The following is a 16,780-nucleotide window of genomic DNA, read 5'->3' as shown; positions in this document are numbered from 1 at the left end:
CTGAATCCTTTTTGGAGACCACCCAGAAAGACCTAGTTCTCCGCCTAATCGCGACCAGAGGCCTCACATCCTTTGAAAACTCGAGAGGTCCGCGGAGATCAATGCTTCCAAAGGAGACGATGCCTGACTCCTCTTGAAAATGGATAGGAGTCCCAGGATCCCTGTGGCACGTGGAAAGGGACACTGGGTCTCCCGCCTCACGTGGAGATGCATCCCAATTGCCATGCCAAGACTCGAGGAGAATCCCGAGGTATCCCTTGCACCTAGGCAGGAGTCCTGACGTCGCTGAACAAACACGTGTCTGGAAGGGCCCTCCCCGTCGTAACTCGAGAACATACCACAGTTTCGGTCAGCAACTGGAGAAAAACCATGAGACTTCCCCCTCGCAGCGAGATGAGGCCCGATTCCGCTGCACTGCGTGCAGAGCAATTCCGTGTTCCACATCAAACGTGAAAGGATCCTTGATTTCCTTGATGGCACTCCAGAGAAAACCCAAGATCACTGTCTCAAGTCTAGAGGGATCCTGAGGACACTGTAGCATCACGAAAGGGCTCCGTGGACCCCAAATCAACTCGAGATGAGAGCTTAGTCCCTGGCTTCGACTCAAGAGAAATACCAAGTTTCCACAAGCACCTCAGGAGGAGGCTTCTCTCAGCTACAGGTATCTGAGAGGGACCCTGAATTTGTGGCCTCAAGTGGAATGGACAGCGAGATGCTCTGACTCGAAGTAAGGCCGGATATCCCAACAGTGAATTGAATGCAGGCTCGTTTTGCATCTCCCAATACGAAGGGATGTCTGAATCCCCTATAGAGACCACAGAGAAAGACCTAGTTCTCCTCTTCATCGCGACCGGAGGCCTCACATCCTTTGAAAACTCAAGAGGTCCGCGTAGGTCAATGCTTCCAAAGGAGACGATGCCTGACTCCTCTTGAAAATGGATAGGAGTCCCAGGATCCCTGTGGCACGTGGAAAGGAACACTGGGTCCCCCGCCTCACGTGGAGACGCGTCCCAATTGCCATGCCAAGACTCGAGGAGAATCCCGAGGTGTCCCTCGCACCTAGGCAGGAGTCCTGACGTCGCTGAACAAACACGTGCCTGGAAGGGCCCTCCCCGTCGTAACTCGAGAATATACCCCAGGTTTCGGCCGCAACTCGAGAAAAACCATGAGACTTCCCCCTCGCCGCGAGATGAGGCCCGATTCCCCTGCACTGCGTGCAGAGCAATTCCGTGTTCCACATCAAACGTGAAAGGAGCCTTGATTTCCTTGAAGGCACTCGAGAGAAAACCCAAGATCACTGTCTCAAGTCTAGAGGGATCCTGAGGTCACCGGAGCAACACGAAAGTGCTCCGTGGACCCCAAATCAACTCGAGATGAGAGATTAGTCCCTGGCTTCAACTCAAGAGGCATATGAACTTTCCCCAAGCCCCTCAAGAGGAGGCTTCTCTCAGCTACAGCTATGTGAGAGGGACTCTGAGTTTGTGGCATCAAGTGGAATGGACACCGAGATGCTCTGACTCGAAGTAAGGCCGGATATCCCTGCAGTGAATTGAATGCAGGCTCATCTTGCATCTCCCAAGACGAAGGGATGTCTGAATCCCCTGTGCAGAACACAGAGAAAGACCTAGTCCTCCTCCTCATCGCGACCGGAGGCCTCACATCCTTTGAGAACTCGAGAGGTCTGCAGAGATCAATGCTTCCAAAGGAGACGATGCCTGACTCCTCTGGAAAATGGATAGGAATCCCAGGATCAATGTGGCACGTGGAAAGGGACCCTGGGTCTCCCGCCTCACGTGGAGACGCGTCCCAATTGCCATGCCAAGACTCGAGGAGAATCCCGAGGTGCCCCTCGCACCTAGGCAGGAGTCCTGACGTCGCTGAACAAACACGTGTCTGGAAGGGCCCTCCCCGTCGTAACTCGAGAATACACCCCAGGTTCCGGCCGCAAATCGAGAAAAACCATGAGACTTCGCCCTCGCCGCGAGATGAGGCCTGATTCCCCTGCACTGCGTGCAGAGAAATTCCGTATTCCACATCAAACGTGAAAGGAGCCTTGATTTCCTTGATGCCACTCCAGAGAAAACCCAAAGTCACTGTCTCAAGTCTAGAGGGATCCTGAGGTCACTGGAGCAACACGAAAGGGCTCCGTGGACCCCAAATCAACTCGAGATGAGAGCTTAGTCCCTGGCTTCGTCTCAAGAGGAATACCAACTTTCCACAAGCTCCTCAAGAGGAGGCTTCTCTCAGCTACATGTATGTGAGAGGTACCGTGAGTTTGTGGCCTCAAGTGGAATGGACACGGAGATGCTCTGACTCGAAGTAAGGCCGGATATCCCTGCAGTGAATTGAATGCAGGCTCGTCTTGCATCTCCCAAGACGAAGGGATGTCTGAATCCCCTGTGGAGACCACAGAGAAAGACCGAGTTCTCCGCCTCATCGCGACCGGAGGCCTCACATCCTTTGAAAACTCGAGAGGTCCGTGGAGATCAATGCTTCCAAAGGAGACGATGCCTGACTCCTCTTGAAAATGGATAGGAGTCCCAGGATCCCTGTGGCACGTGGAAAGGGACCCTGGGTCTCCCGCCTCACGTGGAGACGCCTCCCAAATGCCATGCCAAGACTCGAGGAGAATCCCGAAGTGTCCCTCGCACCTAGGCAGGTGTCCTCACGTCGCTGAAAAAACCTGTGTCTGGAAGGGCCCTCCCCGTCTTAACTCGAGAATATACCCCAGGTTCCGGCCGCAACTCTAGAAAAACCATGAGACTTCCCCATCCCCGAGAGATGAGGCCCGATTCCCCTGCACTGCGTGCAGACCAATTCCGTGTTCCACATCAAACGTGAAAGGAGCCTTGATTTCCTTAACGGCACTCCAGAGAAAACCCAAGATCACTGTTTCAAGTCAAGAGGGATCCTGAGGTCACTGTAGCAACACGAAAGGGCTCCGTGGACCCCAAATCAACTCGAGATGAGAGCTTAGTCCCTGGCTTCGACTCACGAGGAATACCAACATTCCACAAGCACCTCAAGAGGAGGCTACTCTCAGCTACAGGTATGTGAGAGGAACCCTGAGTTTGTCGCCTCAAGTGGAATGGACACCGAGATGCTCTGACTCGAAGTAAGGCCAGATATCTCTGCAGTGATTTGAATGCAGGCTCGTCTTGCATCTCCCAAGACGAAGGGTTGTCTGAATCCCCTGTGGAGACAACAGAGAAAGACGTAGTCCTCCACCTCAACCAGACGTGAGGCATCACATCCTTTGAAAACTCGAGAGGTCTGCGGAGATCAATACTTCCGAAGGAGACGATGCCTGACGCCTCTTGAAAATGGATAGGAGTCCCAGGATCACTGTGGCACGTGGAAAGGGACCCTGAGTCTCCCGCCTCAACTGGAGACATATCCCAATTGCCATGGCAAGACTCGAGGAGAATCCCGAGGTGTCCCTCGCACCTAGGCAGGAGTCCTGACTTCGCTGAACGAACACGTGTCTGGAAGGGCCCTCCCCGTCTTAACTCGAGAATATACCCCAGGTTCCGGCCGCAACTCTAGAAAAACCATGAGACTTCCCCCTCGCCGCTGGATGAGGCCCGATTCCCCTGCACTGCGTGCAGAGCAATTCCGTGTTCCACATCAAACGTTAAAGGAGCTTTGTTTTCCTTGATGGCACTCCAGAGAAAACCCAAGATCACTGTCTCAAGTCTAGAGGGATCCTGAGGTCACTGGAGCAACATGAAAGTGCTCCGTGGACCCCAAATCAACTCGAGATGAGAGCTTAGTCCCTGGCTTCGACTCAAGAGGAATACCAAATTTCCACAAGCACCTCAGGAGGAGGCTTCTCTCAGTTACAGGTATGTGAGAGGGACCCTGAGTTTGCGGCCTCAAGTTGAATGGACACCGAGATGCTCTGACTCGAAGTAAGGCCGGATATCCCTGCAGTGAATTGAATGCAGGCTCGTCTTGCATCTCCCAAGACGAAGGGATGTCTGAATCCCCTGTGGAGACCGCAGAGAAAGACCTAGTCCTCCGCCTCAACGAGACAGGAGGCCTCACATCCTGTGAAAACTCAAGGGGTCCGCGGAGATCAATGCTTCCAAAGGAGACGATGCCTGACTCCTCTTGAAAATGGATAGGAGTCCCAGGATCCCTGTGGCACGTGGAAAGGGAACCTGGGTCTACCGCCTCACGTGGAGACACGTCCCAATTGCCATGCCAAGACTCGAGGAGAATCCCGAGGTGTCCCTCGCACCTAGGCAGGAGTCCTGACGTCGCTGAACAAACACGATCTGGAAGGTCCCTCCCCGTCGTAACTCGAGAATATACCCCGGGTTCCGGCCGCAACTCGAGAAAAACCACGGGACTTCCGCCTCGCAGCAAGATGAGGCCCGAATCCCCTGCACTGCGTGCAGAGCAATTCCGTGTTCCACATCAAACGTGAAAGGAGCCTTGATTTCCTTGATGGCACTCCAGAGAAAACCCAAGATCACTGTCTCAAGTCTAGAGGGATCCTGAGGTCACTGGAGCAACACGAAAGGGCTCCGTGGACCCCAAATCAACTCGAGATGAGAGCTTAGTCCCTGGCTTCGACTCAAGAGGAATACCAACTTTCCACAAGCACCTCAAGAGGAGGCTTCTCTCAGCTACAGGTATGTGAGAGGGACCCTGAGTTTGTAGCCTCAAGTGAAATGGACACCGAGATGCTCTGACTCGAAGTAAGGCCGGATATCCCTGCAGTGAATTGAACGCAGGCTCGTCTTGCATATCCCAAGACGAAGGGATGTCTGAATCCCCTGTGGAGACCACCGAGAAAGACCTAGTTCTCCGCCTAATCGCGACCAGAGGCCTCACATCCTTTGAAAACTCGAGAGGTCCGCGGAGATCAATGCTTCCAAAGGAGACGATGCCTGACTCCTCTTGAAAATGGATAGGAGTCCCAGGATCCCTGTGGCACGTGGAAAGGGACCCTGGGTCTCCCGCCTCACGTGGAGATGCATCCCAATTGCCATGCCAAGACTCGAGGAGAATCCCGAGGTGTCCCTTGCACCTAGGCAGGAGTCCTGACGTCGCTGAACAAACACGTGTCTGGAAGGGCCCTCCCCGTCGTAACTCGAGAACATACCCCAGGTTCGGTCAGCAACTCGAGAAAAACCATGAGACTTCCCCCTCGCAGCGAGATGAGGCCCGATTCCGCTGCACTGCGTGCAGAGCAATTCCGTGTTCCACATCAAACGTGAAAGGATCCTTGATTTCCTTGATGGCACTCCAGAGAAAACCCAAGATCACTGTCTCAAGTCTAGAGGGATCCTGAGGACACTGTAGCATCACGAAAGGGCTCCGTGGACCCCAAATCAACTCGAGATGAGAGCTTAGTCCCTGGCTTCGACTCAAGAGAAATACCAAGTTTCCACAAGCACCTCAGGAGGAGGCTTCTCTCAGCTACAGGTATCTGAGAGGGACCCTGAATTTGTGGCCTCAAGTGGAATGGACAGCGAGATGCTCTGACTCGAAGTAAGGCCGGATATCCCAACAGTGAATTGAATGCAGGCTCGTTTTGCATCTCCCAATACGAAGGGATGTCTGAATCCCCTATAGAGACCACAGAGAAAGACCTAGTTCTCCTCTTCATCGCGACCGGAGGCCTCACATCCTTTGAAAACTCAAGAGGTCCGCGTAGGTCAATGCTTCCAAAGGAGACGATGCCTGACTCCTCTTGAAAATGGATAGGAGTCCCAGGATCCCTGTGGCACGTGGAAAGGAACACTGGGTCCCCCGCCTCACGTGGAGACGCGTCCCAATTGCCATGCCAAGACTCGAGGAGAATCCCGAGGTGTCCCTCGCACCTAGGCAGGAGTCCTGACGTCGCTGAACAAACACGTGCCTGGAAGGGCCCTCCGCATCGTAACTCGAGAATATACCCCAGGTTCCGCCCACACCTCGAGAAAAACCATGAGACTTCCCCCTCGCCGCGAGATGAGGCTCGATTTCCCTGCACTGCGTGCAGAGGAATTCCGTGTTCCACATCAAGCCTGAAAGGTGCCTTGATTTCCTTGATGGCACTCCAGAGAAAACCCAAGATCACTGTCTCAAGAGTAGAGGGATCCTGAGGTCACTGTAACAACATAAAAGGGCTCCGTGGACCCCAAATCAACTCGAGATGAGAGCTTAGTCCCTGGCTTAGAATCAAGAGGAATACCAACTTTCCACAAGCACCTCAAGAGGAGGCTTCTCTCAGCTATATGTATGTGAGAGGGACCCTGAATTTGTGGCCTCACGTGGAATGGACACCGAGATGTTCTGACTCGAAGTAAGGCCGGATATCCCTGCAGTGAATTGAATGCATGCTCGTCTTAAATCTCCGAAGATGAAGGGATGTCTGAATCCCCTGTGGAGACAACAGAGAAAAACCTAGTTCTCCGCATCTTCGCGACTGGAGTCCTCACATCCTTTGAAAATTCGAGAGGTCCGCGGAGATCAATGCTTCCAAAGGAGACGATGCCTGACTCCTATTGAAAATGGATAGGAGTCCCAGGATCCCTGTGGCACGTGGAAAGGGACCCTGGGTCTCCCACCTCACGTGGAGTCGCGTCCCAATTGCCATGCCAAGACTCGAGGAGAATCCCGAGGTGTCCCTCGCACCTAGGCAGGAGTCCTGACGTCACTGAACAAACACGTGTCTGGAAGGGCCCTCCCTGTCGTAACTCGAGAATATACCCCAGCTTCCGGCCGCAACTCGAGAAAAACCATGAGACTTCCCCCTCCCCGCGAGATGAGGCCCGATTCCCCTGCACAGCGTGCAGACCAATTCCGTGTTCCACATCAAACGTGAAAGGAGCCTTGATTTCCTTAATGGCACTCCAGAGAAAACACAAGATCACTGTTTCAAGTCTAGAGGGATCCTGAGGTCACTGTAGCAACACGAAAGGGCTCCGTGGACCCCAAATCAACTCGAGATGAGAGCTTAGTCCCTGGCTTCGACTCAAGAGGAATACCAACTTTCCACAAGCCCCTCAAGTGGAGGTTACTCTCAGCTAATGGTATGTGAGAGGGACCCTGAGTTTGTGGCCTCAAGTGGAATGGACACCGAGATGCTCTGACTCGAAGTAAGGCCAGATATCCCTGCAGTGATTTGAATGCAGGCTCGTCTTGCATCTCCCAAGACGAAGGGTTGTCTGAATCCACTGTGGAGACCACAGAGAAAGACCTAGTCCTCCGCCTCAACGCAACCGGAGGCCTCATATCCTTTGAAAACTCGAGAGGACCGCGGAGATCAATACTTCCGAAGGAGACCATGCCTGACGCCTCTTGAAAATGGATAGGAGTCCCAGGATCCCTGTGGCACGTGGAAAGGGATCCTTGGTCTCCCGCCTCCCATGGAGACGCTTCCCAATTGCCATGCCAAGACTCGAGGAGAATCCCGAGGTGTCCCTCGCACCTAGGCAGGAGTCCTGACGTCGCTGAACAAACACGTGTCTGGAAGGGCCCTCCCCGTCGTAACTCGAGAATATACCCCAGGTTCCGGCCGCAACTCGAGAAAAACCAAGAGACTTCCCCCTCGCCGCTGGATGAGGCCCGATTCCCCTGCACTGCGTGCAGAGCAATTCCTTCTTCCAAATCAAACGTGAAAGGAGCCTTGATTTCCTTGATGGCACTCCAGAGAAAACCCAAGATCACTGTCTCAAGTCTAGAGGGATCCTGAGGTCACTGGAGCAACACGAAAGGGCTCCGTGGACCCCAAATCAACTCGAGATGAGAGCTTAGTCCCTGGCTTCGACTCAAGAGGAATACCAACTTTCCACAAGCACCTGAAGAGGAGGCTTCTCGCAGCCACAGGTATGTGAGAGGGACCCTGAGTTTGTGGCCTCAAGTGGAATGGACACCGAGATGCTCTGACTCGAAGTAAGGCCGGATATCCCTGCAGTGAATTGAATGCAGGCTCGTCTTGCATCTCCCAAGACGAAGGGATGTCTGAATCCCCTGTGGAGACCACAGAGAAAGACCTAGTCCTCCGCCTCATCGAGACGGGAGGCATCACATCCTTTGAAAACTCGAGAGGTCTGCAGAGATCAATGCTTCCAAAGGAGACGATGCCTGACTCTTCTTGAAAATGGATAGGAGTCCCAGGATCCCTGTGGCACGTCGAAAGGGACCCTGGGTCTCCCGCCTCACGTGGAGACGCATCCCAATTGCCATGCCAAGACTCGAGGAGAATCCCGAGGTGTCCCTCGCACCTAGGCAGGAGTCCTGACGTCGCTGAACAGACACGTGTCTGGAAGGGCCCTCCCCGTCGTAACTCCAGAATATACCCCAGGTTCTGGCCGCAACTCGAGAAAAACCATGAAACTTCCCCCTCGCCGCGAGATGAGGCCCGATTCCCCTGCACTGCGTGCAGAGCAATTCCGAGTTCCACATCAAAAGTGAAAGGACACTTGATTTCCTTGATGGCACTCCAGAGAAAACCCAAGATCACTGTTTCAAGTCTAGAGGGATCCTGAGGTCACTGGAGCAACACGAAAGTTCTCCATGGACCCCAAATAAACTCGAGATGAGAGCTTAGTCCCTGGCTTTGACTCAAGAGGAATACCAACTTTCCACAAGCACCTCAAGAGGAGGCTTCTCTCAGCTACAGGTATGTGAGAGGGACCCTGAGTTTGTGGCCTCAAGTGCAATGGACACCGAGATGCTCTGAATCGAAGTAAGGCCGGATATCCCTGCAGTGAATTGAATGCAGGCTCGTCTTGCATCTCCCAAGACGAAGGGATGTCTGAATCCCTTGTGGAGACAACAGAGAAAGACCTAGTCCTCCGCCTCATCGTGACCGGAGGCCTCACATCCTTTGAAAACTCGAGAGGTCTGCAGAGATCAATGCTTCCAAAGGAGACGATGCCTGACTCCTCTTGAAAATGGATAGGAGTCCCAGGATCCCTGTGGCACGTGGAAAGGGACCCTGGGTCTCCCGCCTCACTTGGAGACGCGTCCCAATTGCCATGCCAAGACTCGAGGAGAATCCCGAGGTGTTCCTCGCACCTAGGCAGGAGTCCTGACGTCGCTGAACAAACACGTGTCTGGAAGGGCCCTCCCCGCCGTAACTCGAGAATATACCCCAGGTTCCGGCCTCAACTCGAGAAATACCATGAGACTTCCCCCTCCCGGCGAGATGAGGCCCGATTCCCCTGCACTGCGTGCAGACCAATTCCGTGTTCCACATCAAACGTGAAAGGAGCCTTGATTTCCTTAATGGCACTCCAGAGAAAACCCAAGATCACTGTTTCAAGTCTAGAGGGATCCTGAGGTCAATGTAGCAACAGGAAAGGGCTCCGTGGACCCCAAATCAACTCGAGATGAGAGATTAGTCCCTGGCTTAGACTCAAGAGGAATACCAACTTTACACAAGCCCCTCAAGTGGAGGCTACTCTCAGCTAATGGTATGTGAGAGGGACCCTGAGTTTGTCGCCTCAAGTGGAATGGACACCGAGATGCTCTGACTCGAAGTAAGGCCAGATATCACTGCAGTGATTTGAATGCAGGCTCGTCTTGCATCTCGCAAGACGAAGGGTTGTCTGAATCCCCTGTGGAGACCACAGAGAAAGACCTAGTCCTCCGCCTCAACGCAACCGGAGGCCTCATATCCTTTGAAAACTCGAGAGGACGGCGGAGATCAAGACTTCCGAAGGAGACCATGCCTGACGCCTCTTGAAAATGGATAGGAGTCCCAGGATCCCTGTGGCACGTGGAAAGGGACCCTGGGTCTCCCGCCTCCCGTGGAGACGTGTCCCAATTGCCATGACAAGACTCTAGCAGAATCCCGAGGTGTCCCTCGCACCTAGGCAGGAGTCCTGATGTCGCTGAACAAACACGTGTCTGGAAGGTCCTTCCCCGTCGTAACTCGAGAATATACCCCAGGTCCCGGCCGCAACTCGAGAAAAACCATGAGACTTCCCCCTCGCCGCTGGATGAGGCCCGATTCCCCTGCACTGCGTTCAGAGCAATTCCGTGTTCCACATCAAACGTGAAAGGAGCCTTGATTTCCTTGATGGCACTCCAGAGAAAACACAAGATCACTGTCTCAAGTCTAGAGGGATCCTGAGGTCACTGGAGCAACACGAAAGGGCTCCGTGGACACCAAATGAACTCGAGATGAGAGCTTAGTCCCTGGCTTCAGATCGAGAGGAATACCAACTTTCCACAAGCACCTCAAGAGGAGGCTACTCTCAGCTACAGGTATGTGAGAGGGACCCTGAGTTTGTCGCCTCAAGTGGAATGGACACCGAGATGCTCTGACTCAAAGTAAGGCCAGATATCCCTGCAGAGAATTGAATGCAGGCTCGTCTTGCATCTCCCAAGACGAAGGGATGTCTGAATCCCCTGTGGAGACCACAGAGAAAGACCTAGTCCTCTGCCTCATCGCGCCCGGAGGCCTCACATCCTTTGAAAACTCGAGAGGTCCGCGGAGATCAATGCTTACAAGGAAACGATGCCTGTCGCCTTTGAAAATGGATAGGAGTCCCAGGATCACTGTGGCACGTGGAAAGGGACCCTGGGTCTCCCGCCTCACGTGGAGCCGCATCCCAATTGCCATGCCAAGACTTGAGGAGAATCCCAAGGTGTCCCTCGCACCTAGGCAGGAGTCTTGACGTCGCTGAACAAACACGTGTCTGGAAGGGCCCTCCCCGTCGTAACTCGAGAATATACCCCAGGTTCCGGCCGCAACTCGAGAAAAACCATGAGACTTCCCCCTCGCCGCGAGATGAGGCCTGATTCCCCTGCACTGCGTGCAGAGAAATTCCGTATTCCACATCAAACGTGAAAGGAGCCTTGATATCCTTGATGCCACTCCAGAGAAAACCCAAAGTCACTGTCTCAAGTCTAGAGGGATCCTGAGGTCACTGGAGCAACATGAAAGGGCTCCGTGGACCCCAAATCAACTCGAGATGAGAGCTTAGTCCCTGGCTTCGTCTCAAGAGGAATACCAACTTTCCACAAGCTCCTCAAGAGGAGGCTTCTCTCAGCTACATGTATGTGAGAGGTACCCTGAGTTTGTGGCCTCAAGTGGAATGGACACCGAGATGCTCTGACTCGAAGTAAGGCCGGATATCCCTGCAGTGAATTGAATGCAAGCTCGTCTTGCATCTCCCAAGACGAAGGGATGTCTGAATCCCCTGTGGAGACCACAGAGAAAGACTTGGTTCTCCGCCTCATTGCGAGCGGAGGCCTCACATCCTTTGAAAACTCGAGAAGTCCGCGGAGATCAATGCTTCCAAAGGAGACGATGCCTGACAACTCTTGAAAATGGTTAGGAGTCCCAGGATCCCTGTCCACATGGACGGGGACAATGGGTCTTCCGCTTCATGTGGAGACGCGTCCCAATTGCCATGCCAAGACTCGAGGAGAATCCCGAGGTGTCCTTCGCACCTAGGCAGGAGTCCAGACGTCGCTGAACAAACAGGTGTCTGGAACGGCCCTCCCCGTCGTAACTCGAAAATATACCCCAGGTTCCGGCCGCAACTCGAGAAAAACCATGAGAGTTCCCCCTCGCCGCGAGATGAGGCCCGATTCCCCTGCACTGCGTGCAGAGCAATTCCGTGTTCCACATGAAATGTGAAAGGAGCCTTGATTTCCATTATGGCACTCCAGAGAAAACCCAAGATCATGGTCTCAAGTCTAGAGGGATCCTGAGGTAACTGGAGCAACACGAAAGGGCTCCGTGGACCCCAAATCAACTCGAGATGAGGGCTTAGTCCCTGGCTTCAACTCAAGTGGAATACCAACTTTCCACAAGCACCTCAAGAGGAGGCTTGTCTAGCTACAGGTATCTGAGAGGAACCCTGAGTTTCTGGCCTCAAGTGGAATGGACACCGAGATGCTCTGACTCGAAGTAAGGCCGGATATCCCTGTAGTGAGTTGAATGCAGGCTCGTCTTGCATCTCCCAAGACGAAGGGATGTCTGAATCCCCTGTGGAGACCACAGAGAAAGACCGAGTTCTCTGCCTCATCGCGACCGGAGGCCTCACATCCTTTGAAAACTCGAGAGGTCCGCGGAGATCAATGCTTCCAAAGGAGACGATGCCTGACTCTTCTTGAAAATGGATAGGAGTCCCAGCATCCCTATGGCACGTGGAAAGGGACCCTGGGTCTCCCGCCTCACGTGGAGACGGGTCCAAATTGCCATGCCAAGACTCGAGGAGAATCCCGAGGTGTCCCTCGCACCTAGGCAGGAGTCCTGACGTCGCTAAAGAAACACGTGTCTGGAAGGGCCCTCCCCGTTGTAACTCGAGAATATACCCCAGGACCCGGCCGCAACTCGTGAAAAACCAAGAGATTTCCCCCTCGCCGCGAGTTGAGGCCCGATTCCCCTGCACTGCATGCAGAGCAATTCCGTGTTCCACATCAAACGTGAAAGTAGCCTTGATTTCCTTGATGGCACTCCAGAAAAAACCCAAGATCACTGTCTCAAGTCTAGAGGGATCCTGAGGTCACTGGAGCAACACGAAAGGGCTCCGTGGACCCGAAATCAACTCGAGATGAGAGCTTAGTCCCTAGCTTCGACTCAAGAGGAATACCAACTTGCCAAAAGCACCTCAAGAGGAGGCTTCTCTCAGCTACAGGTATGTGAGAGGGACCCTGAGTTTGTGGCCTCAAGTGGAATGGACACCGAGATGCTCTGACTCGAAGTAAGGCCGGATATCCCTGCAGTGAATTGAATGCAGGCTCGTCTTGCATCTCCGAAGACGAAGGGATGTCTGAATCCACTGTGGAGACCACAGAGAAAGACCTAGTCCTCCACCTCATCGCGACCGGAGGCCTCACATCCTTTGAAAATTCGAGAGGTCCGCGGAGATCAATGCTTCCAAAGGAGACGAAGCCTGACTCCTCTTGAAAATGGATAGGAGTCCCAGGATCCCTGTGGCACGTGGAAAGGGACCCTGGGTCTCCCGCCTCACGTGGATACGCGTCCCAATTGCCATGCCAAGACTCGAGGAGAATCCCGAGGTGTCCCTCGCACCTAGGCAGGAGTCCTGACGTCGCTGAACAAACACGTGTCTGGAAGGGCCCTCCCCATCGTAACTCGAGAATATACCCCAGGTTCCGGCCGCAACTCGAGAAAAACCATGAAACTTCCCCCTCCCCGCGAGATGAGGCCCGATTCCCCTGCACTCCGTGTAGAGCAATTCCGTGTTCCACATCAAACGTGAAAGGAGCCTTGATTTCCTTAATGACACTCCAGAGAAAACCCAAAATCACTGTTTCAAGTCTAGAGGGATCCTGAGGCCACTGTAGCAACACGAAAGGGCTCCGTGGACCCCGAATCAACTCGAGATGAGAGCTTAGTCCCTGGCTTCGACTCAAGGGGAATACCAACTTTTCACAAGCACCTCAAGAGGAGGCTTCTCTCAGCTACAGGTATGTGAGAGGGACCCTGAGTTTGTGGCCTCAAGTGGAATGGACACCGAGATGCTCTGACTCGAAGTAAGGCCGGATATCCCTGCAGTGAATTGAATGCAGGCTCGTGTTGCATCTCGAAAGACTAAGGGATGTCTGAATCCCCTGTGGAGACCACAGAGAAAGACCTAATTTTCCGCCTCATCGCGACCAGATGCCTCACATCCTTTGAAAATTCGAGATGTCCGCGGAGATCAATGCTTCCAAAGGAGCCGATGCCTGAATCCTCTTGAAAGTGGATAGGAGTCCCAGGAACCCTGTGGCACGTGGAAAGGGACCCTGGGTCTCCCGCCTCACGTGGAGACGCGTCCAAATTGCCATGCCAAGACTCGTGGAGAATCCCGAGGTGTCCCTCGCACCTAGGCAGGAGTCCTGACGGCGCTGAACAAACACGTGTCTGGAAGGGCCCTCCCCGTCGTAACTCGAGAATATACCGCAGGTTCCGGCCGCAACTCGAGAAAAACCATGAGATTTCCCCCTTGCCGTGAGTTTAGGCCCGATTCCCCTGCACTGAATGCAGAGCAATTCCGTGTTCCACATCAAACGTGAAAGGAGCCTTGATTTCCTTGACGGCACTCCAGAGAAAACCCAAGATCACTGTCTCAAGTCTAGAGGGATCCTGAAGTCACTGGACCAACAGGAAAGGGCTTCGTGGCCCCAAATCAACTCGAGATGAGAGCTTAGACCCTGGCTTAGACTCAAGAGGAATACCAACTTTCCACAAGCACCTCAAGAGGAGGTTTCTCTCAGCTACAGGTATATTCGAGGGACCCTGAGTTTGTGGCCTCAGGTGGAATGGACACTGAGATGCTCTGACTCGAAGTAAGGCCGGATATCCCAACAGTGAATTGAATGCAGGCTCGTCTTGCATCTCCCAAGACGAAGAGATGTCTGAAACCCCTGTGGAGACCACAGAGAAAGACCTAGTCCTCCGCCTCATCGCGACCGGAGGCCTACATCCTTTGAAAACTCGAGACGTCTGCGGAGATCAATGCTTCCAAAGGAGACGATGCCGGAATCTTCTTGAAAATGGATAGGAGTCCCAGGATCCCTGTGGCACGTGGAAAGGGACCCTGGGTCTCCCCCCTCACGTGGAGACGCGTCCCAATTGCCATGCCAAGACTCGAGGATTATCCCGAGGTGTCCCTCGCACCTAGGCAGGAGTCCTGACGTCGCTGAACAAACACGTGTCTGGAAGTTCCCTCCCCGTCGTAACTCGAAATTATACCCCAGGTTCCGGCCGCAACTCGAGAAAAACCATGAGACTTCCCCCTCGCCGCGAGATGAGGCCCGATTCCCCTGCACTGCGTGCAGAGCAATTCCGTATTCCACATAAAACGTGAAAGGAGCCTTGATTTCCTTGATGGCACTCCAGAGAAAACCCAAGATCACTGTCTCAAGTCTAGAGGGATCCTGAGGTCACTGGAGCAACACGAAAGGGCTCCCTGGACCCCAAATCAACTGGAGATGAGAGCTTATTCCCTGGTTTTGACTCAAGAAGTCTACCAACTTTCCACAAGCACCTTAAGAGGAGGCTTCTCTCAGCTACAGGTATGTGAGAGGGACCCTGAATTTGTGGCCTCAAGTGGAATGGACACCGAGATGCTCTGACTCGAAGTAAGGCCGGATATCCCTGCAGTGAATTGAATGCAGGCTCATCGTGCATCTCCCAAGACGAGGGGATGTCTGAATCCCCTGTGGAGACCACAGAGAAAGTCCTAGTCCTCCGCCTCATCGCGACCGGAGGCCTCACATCCTTTGAAAATTCAAGAGGTCCGCGGAGATCAATGCTTCCAAAGGAGACGATGCCTGACTCCTCTTGAAAATGGATAGGTGTCCCAGCATCCCTATGGCACGTGGAAAGGGACCCTGGGTCTCCCGCCTCACGTGGAGACGGGTCCAAATTGCCATGCCAAGACTCGTGGAGAATCCCGAGGTGTCCCTCACACCTAGGCAGGAGTCCTGACGTCGCTAAACAAACACGTGTCTGGAAGGGCCCTCCCCGTTGTAACTCGAGAATATACCCCAGGACCCGGCCGCAACTCGTGAAAAACCAAGAGATTTCCCCCTCGCCGCGAGTTGAGGCCCGATTCCCCTGCACTGCATGCAGAGCAATTCCGTGTTCCACATTAAACGTGAAAGTAGCCTTGATTTCCTTGATGGCACTCCAGAAAAAACCCAAGATCACTGTCTCAAGTCTAGAGGGATCCTGAGGTCACTGGAGCAACACGAAAGGGCTCCGTGGACCCGAAATCAACTCGAGATGAGAGCTTAGTCCCTAGCTTCGACTCAAGAGGAATACCAACTTGCCAAAAGCACCTCAAGAGGAGGCTTCTCTCAGCTACAGGTATGTGAGAGGGACCCTGAGTTTGTGGCCTTAAGTGGAATGGACACCGAGATGCTCTGACTCGAAGTAAGGCCGGATATCCCTGCAGTGAATTGAATGCAGGCTCGTCTTGCATCTCCCAAGACGAAGGGATGTCTGAATCCACTGTGGAGACCACAGAGAAAGACCTAGTCCTCCGCCTCATCGCGACCGGAGGCCTCACATCCTTTGAAAACTCGAGAGGTCCGCGGAGATCAATGCTTCCAAAGGAGACGATGCCTGACTCCTCTTGAAAATGGATAGGAGTCCCAGGATCCCTGTGGCACGTGGAAAGGGACCCTGGGTCTCCCGCCTCACGTGGATACGCGTCCCAATTGCCATGCCAAGACTCGAGGAGAATCCCGAGGTGTCCCTCGCACCTAGGCAGGAGTCCTGACGTCGCTGAACAAACACGTGTCTGGAAGGGCCCTCCCTGTCGTAACTCGAGAATATACCCCAGGTTCCGGCCGCAACTCGAGAAAAACCATGAGACTTCCCCCTCCCCGCTAGATGAGGCCCGATTCCCCTGAACTGCGTGCAGAGCAATTCCGTGTTCCACATCAAACGTGAAAGGAGCCTTGATTTCCTTAATGACACTCCAGAGAAAACCCAAAATCACTGTTTCAAGTCTAGAGGGATCCTGAGGCCACTGTAGCAACACGAAAGGGCTCCGTGGACCCCGAATCAACTCGAGATGAGAGCTTAGTCCCTGGCTTCGACTCAAGGGGAATACCAACTTTTCACAAGCACCTCAAGAGGAGGCTTCTCTCAGCTACAGGTATGTGAGAGGGACCCTGAGTTTGTGGCCTCAAGTGGAATGGACACCGAGATGCTCTGACTCGAAGTAAGGCCGGATATCCCTGCAGTGAATTGAATGCAGGCTCGTGTTGCATCTCGAAAGACTAAGGGATGTCTGAATCCCCTGTGGAGACCACAGAGAAAGACCTAATTTTCCGCCTCATCGCGACCAGATGCCTCACATCC

The sequence above is a fragment of the Dama dama genome, chromosome 17, assembly GCF_033118175.1.
Source record: "Dama dama isolate Ldn47 chromosome 17, ASM3311817v1, whole genome shotgun sequence".
In the NCBI taxonomy this organism is placed as follows: Eukaryota; Metazoa; Chordata; class Mammalia; order Artiodactyla; family Cervidae; genus Dama; species Dama dama.
Note: the sequence above shows the minus strand (reverse complement) of the source record.